Here is a 5986-nt window from a genome sequence, read left to right as displayed (position 1 = left end):
CACACACACACACACACACACACACACACACACACACACACACACACCCTACTAAATATGTATAATTGGGAGTTGGGGAATATTACTGTGAGGGGTGCAGGAGCTTTAGCTGATTCTGTCAAGGTAGAACAACTTCAGAAGTGAGCCTGGTATTGGATCATATGACAGTCATGTGAAGGCTAGTCTATCCAACTTTGAGAAGCTCATCACCAGTGTAGCTGCCGGGTGATGAAATCTTTGGCCACAGCAACTCTTAGTAAATAATTGTCTATTAAGATGAAATCAGGAGATGGGTGTATTCAGCTTTGGTGGAGTGTTTCCAGGAAACAAAAGTAGTGGGTAGATGAAAGCACAACATTCAATAAATATTAAGTCCCTACTATGATAAAAGAAAAAAAAGTCCAAGTGCCCTCAAAGAGTTTGCTACTTGAGGGAAAACAAGTCTACCGAAATAAATACAAAATATACCCTTTTCAGGGGAGGGGGCAGATGGAAAGTATTGACAGCTTTGGAATCATGAAAGGCTTGTCAAGGAGATACAAAAATAGCCTTCAAGGAAGCTAGGGATTTTAAGGGGAGCAGATGAGGAAGGATAACATTCCCAGGCATGGGAGAGAGTCTACAGATGCAGATGAAAGGTGGAATGTCATGTATAAATGTTTTATATCCTTTTCTAACCTTTCTACCATTGCCTGCTGGCCTATCTTACACATTCAAGAGAATACCCTGCCACTGGTTTGTGTTTGAAGCCTTCTTAATCAAGTCGGCAAGCATTTGTTAAGTGCCCATTTTATGCCAGGCACTGGGTTACAAAGAAAGATAAAAGAGTCCTTGTCCTCAGAGAGCTGACAATCTAGTGGAGGATAACTGCAAGAAACTATACAACAGAGCAAATTGGAGGTAATTTTAGAGGGAAGCCATTAAAAAGGCTCTTGCAAAAGAAAGGATTGGAGCTGAATCTTGAAGAAAGCCAGGGAAATCAGGAAGTTGAAAAGAAGAAAGAAAGGATTCTAGGTAGGGGGAAAGCCAGTGAAAATGCACATTCAGGAGATGGAGTGTTTTCTTTGAGGAACAGCACAGTATTTGGGATTGTAGAGTACTTTGAAGTAAAGTCTGAGAAGACTGGAAATGAAGGAAGAGGCCAGGTTGTTAAAGGCTTTAAAAACTAAACAGAGGATTTTATACTTGATCCTTCAAGTAATAGGGAGTCATTAGTGTTTACTCTGTGTGTGTGTGTATGAGAGAGAGTATAATATAGTCAGATCTGCATTAGAACTTGGCAACTGCTTGGATATCTGGGGTAAGTGTTACTGAGGTGTCAAGGATGATGCCTACATTGAGACTGGGTAATTGGGAGGATGGTGGTGCCCTCAACAGTATTAGGGAATGTACAGGAAGAGGGGAGGGTTTGGAGGAAAAGATAATGAGTTAAGTTTTGGATATTCTGAGTTTAAGATGTCTGTGAGTTTGAGATTTCCAGTAGGCAATTGGTGAGATGAGAGCAGAGTTCAGGAACAAAGTTTGGGCTCAAATGCACCTGAGAATCTCCATAGAAATGAGATGATTGAATCCATGAGAATGGATAAGATTGCCAAGAGATAGTACAAAGGGAGAAGACGAGAGGATATGGGGAACCTTGGGGGACACCCACAATTAGCCTGTATGACATGGATAAAGATCTAGCAAAAGAGACAGAGGAGGTGTTTTCAGTCAGGTAAGAGGAGAATTGGGAGACAGCAATATCACAAAAACCTGTAGAGAAGAGAATTTCAAGGAGAAAAGGGTAATAGTCAACAGCATCAAAGGACAGAGAGATCAAGAAGGATGAGGTACTGAGAAAAGACCAGTAGATTTGGCAATTAAGAAATCATTGGTAACTGGCAAGAACAGCTTCAGTTGAATGATGAGGTCAGAAATCAGGCTGCAGAGCATTAAAAGAGTGAGGGAAAAGGACATGAGCATTTTTTGCAGATGACTTTCTCAAGGAAGTTAGCCAGAAAAGAGAAGTGAGCCATAGGATAATTGGAAGGATAGTGAAAGTAGGAATGATAGAGGAGGCGGTGTGCTGGAGAAGATGAGATGGGCACGTAGTGGGGTTTGCCCTGGCAAGAAGGCCCACCTCAATGTGAGACGGGTGAAGGAGCAGAGAGGTGAGGCTTTTCCCAGCATGGATACTCTTTTTCCACAGAATCGTACATTTGGAGACATTTGCTGCCAAATCAATGAAATATAAAATGGCGGGAGAGCTTGATCTTCCAGAATCTGTCTCCATCCACCCTCCAGATTTTGGAACCTGGGGCCCTGTCCAGGGAAAAGTCAAATACCGAGCTCAGCAGGACAGCCATAGTCAAGGTCATGGTCATGGTCACAGTGGTGGCTGCAGACCTGGAGCCAGAGCAGGGGCTCTGGAGTAAGAGCAGCCTCCCACCCTTGCTGTGCTCAAATTTCCTGCGGTGGCCACTCCACAAAGGTCAGCCTTGTCGGATGTTCCAAATGTGGCTCCAGTTCTAGAACAGGTGAAATCTGAGGCAGAGTTTTGGCTTTGACATAAGGGGAAAAGTTTTAGTTTTCTGGCACCCCGAGGTCTAGGTCTACCCATTGTTATTCACACAGGATCATCCATGTCCTATCTCCATACCTTTGCACTGTCTGTCCCCCCTTCCTGGAGTGCTCTCTCCGTACTTCTGCCTCTTGAATGACTGGCTTTCTTCAAGCTTTTGCTCAAGCAGCCACTTTCTGAGGGAAGCCTTTTCTGTCTCCGACCTCCACCTTACTCCACACTCCAGTTCCTAATGCCTTCCTCCTTCTATTATGCCTTGTATAGTGTATACTTTGCATGTGTCTTTTATGTAGCCGTGCACACATTGTTTCTCCTCCATTAGAATGTAAGCTACTTGAGGGCAGTTTTGTTTTTGTACTCCCAGTGCTGAGGAGAGAGTCGGCCACTTAAAAAGCTAAGTTGTTCTTTTGTTGATTGATTTGCAGACAATTTAAGAAATAGGTAGGGAGAGATCGAAGTGGGCTGCAGTGTCCAGGAAGACTTCCTGAGGAGGTGGACCTCGATCTGGAGCTCTGCAGGATGGTTCAGGGCTGAAGGAGGCTCCTCGGGGACCAGAAAGGGGAGCTCCCCAAGTGCCTTAGATTAACAGTCTGAATCACCTGGACAGCTCTTCAGCTTCTCCCGGTGCCTGTTTGAGCGCTTGTAGGCTCTAATTCAAGTAACCGCAGCTCCTCCCAATTCCCCCCCCCCCCCAACCTAGTAGAGTCATCCCCTGCCTTAGCAGCAGGCAAGTGTGCCTCTCTGCCTTCCGCCCCCCGCCCCATTGCTTCAGGCATCTTGACGTCTGCTCGAAAGCCCCTTCCTCTATACTTTTGAGAGGTGTCATCGCCTTTTAGGGACCCTTGTGCTCCTGCTCTGGGGAACCAGCTTTACAAACCCAGGCTTTATTCAAAGGCAGGTAGGTAGTTACTGAGTGCCAAAAGAATATTCGTACAGGGGTTGTGCCCTTCCACAAAGGACCTCTGGTGCCATTGGGTCTCTACCCTATAATCTTATAAGTATGACCTCTATAACAGACCTAAGAAGGCAGCCTTGGCTGAAACCAGCCCTTGACCACATTCAGCTTTGGGAGAGCCCTCCCAAAGGTTAGTGTGCTCTCCAATTACGTCAAGTTCAAATAAGCCTCTGTTGCTTCTACTCCTTGTTCTTAGTTTGGTTTTCTAGGACCCAAAAGACCAAGTGCCTGGAGCGACGGGGTGGGAGTAGGGGTGGGGAATCTATGTGTGAGAGGAGCAGTGCCTGGATGGGGCTATGCCTGCCTCCAATTGCATTTGTCCAACTTTGATTGCATTCAACACCATAGAATTTTCTTCAAAATGACCAAGGTAGTCACACTTCCGACTTTAAGTATAATTGGCAATTGTCAGTGATGGAGAAAAAAAGCAAATTGTTTTTGCTTTTTTTTTTTTTTTTTTTTGGTGAGGCAATGGGGTTAAGTGAGTTGCCCAGGGTTACACAGCTAGTAAGTGACAAGTGTCTAAGGCTGGATTTGAACTTAGGTCCTACTGACTCCAAAGCTGGAGCTCTATCCACTGCGCCACCTAGCTGCCCCTGAAAGAAAAGCAAATTGCAGACAAAATTGTACCACAGAAATTTGTTTTAAAAAATATTTTTACCTTTTAGCTATTTTTCTATTTCTTCTGTGGTTAAAAGTCGCATTGATCCAGAACCTTTCATCTTCTTTGTATCTTGCATATCCCTTTTTTATGTACATGTTATCTCCCCCATTAGAATGAAAACTCCTTTGAGGTTTGGCACAGATTGATTGATAAACTTGGCATTTGGGCCCACTAAAATTGTATAACTTTTCATCAAGTGAAAGTGGGCCTAAAAGAAAAAAGATATATGTATGTAAGTGGTACTATGTTATTTACTTGATTTGGGATTCTAGGGGAAAGAATAATGAAATGCTTGGATTCTACCATTTCAAAGGTTTCTAAGGCATATCATGTAATGAGTGAAGCTTTTTTGTATCCTTGATACATAATTCATGTCTTCTTTTCCAAAGGCCTTTAAAATAAGTCTAAAAATATTTATACTAGTTTCGTCAAATACCACATCAAGTATGTGTGTCCATGAAAGTTTGAAGTGATCTATTTACCAAAGAAACTAAGCAATGGCTAGAGACACTGGGGAGAGGACTTTAAAAATAGATTTAGATACATTCATAGAATCTGAATAGTTCTTAGTAAATAACTTGGATTTGTTTAAGACCATCATCAAAGGCTACAAAGGTAGAAAGATGAGGGAAGTTGGAGGCAATTTTGGATATAGAAAGCAAACTCTAAATGTTATACAGGACACGATTGAATACTTACCTACCTTTATACCATGAACCTAATGACAACTGTGAGCTATGCAATATAATGGCTGTGTAAAATATGGATTTAGAGCAGTTCTACCATACAACAGACTCCAGAAAGATAATAACATGCCTTCCTATTCTGTCGCAAGTTGTGGCGTAAGGACCCCAAAGAGCAAAGTCATATGAGAACTGTGAACATGGAAGAAATGTGAAAGCCATAATCAATCAACATGATAGAAATAGTTGTCTATGTGGTATAGTTACACCGATGATTTTAGCTATCTTAATTATGAGGATTATAATCTTGCCCAGGTACAAAATAGTAATGTGTACAGAGCGGGAACACCAGTATTCTGATTGCTATTTCCCAAGAGAGACATAGTGGAACTAAATTAGAATTATAGAAAATTAGATAATTATAGAATTAGAATTATAGATAAAGGACTTCAGCAGCCATCAAATGCAATTGGATGAAAGACTAAATTTCAGCTCAATTCAACAAGTATTCATTGAGTGTCTAGGTCAGTCGGCACTATGCTAGGTATAGGGGATACAAAGACGCAAAAGAATTATTCCCTATCTTCAAAGAGTTTGTGGTCAACTGAACATCAAACCAAAATACACATGTGACTCAAAGTTCTTGGAGGAGGGAGGGCAGGGTATATCAAAAGGATAAGCAATTAAATATGCATTTTATGCAGCTAGAACCCATCTGGTACCACAAAGCCAGTGTCCAGGTGCTGTCAGTACATGGCAAGCCTTGACCTGTGTTTTGGGTGTGGACTTCTAGGTCACCTAGCCTGCCATTGTTGCCTGGCCTGGACTCAGCATGGAGTCCATAGGAGGCATTCAGGGTGATTTGGAGACATGATGGTGGAAATGAGCAGATTAAAATGTAATTGGGAAATATATATAAACTGTGGGTGTATAAACTGTGAGTTCCACTGCCATGATTGTCTTAGGTCTAAGAGAAACGGCCAAATGACCATCCTTTTATTAATAATTTGTTGGCCTTCTTAAAAAATGATTAAATTACTGAAAAACTATGCTGCTTGAACCTTTTTAAACACCATAACTCAGACCAATGTTAGAATTTAGGTTTGAAATGGACCCCCAATCTC

The sequence above is a fragment of the Vombatus ursinus genome, unplaced genomic scaffold (assembly GCF_900497805.2).
Source record: "Vombatus ursinus unplaced genomic scaffold, bare-nosed wombat genome assembly UNPS02000580.1, whole genome shotgun sequence".
Classification (NCBI taxonomy): Eukaryota; Metazoa; Chordata; class Mammalia; order Diprotodontia; family Vombatidae; genus Vombatus; species Vombatus ursinus.
This window is presented reverse-complemented; position numbering follows the sequence as displayed.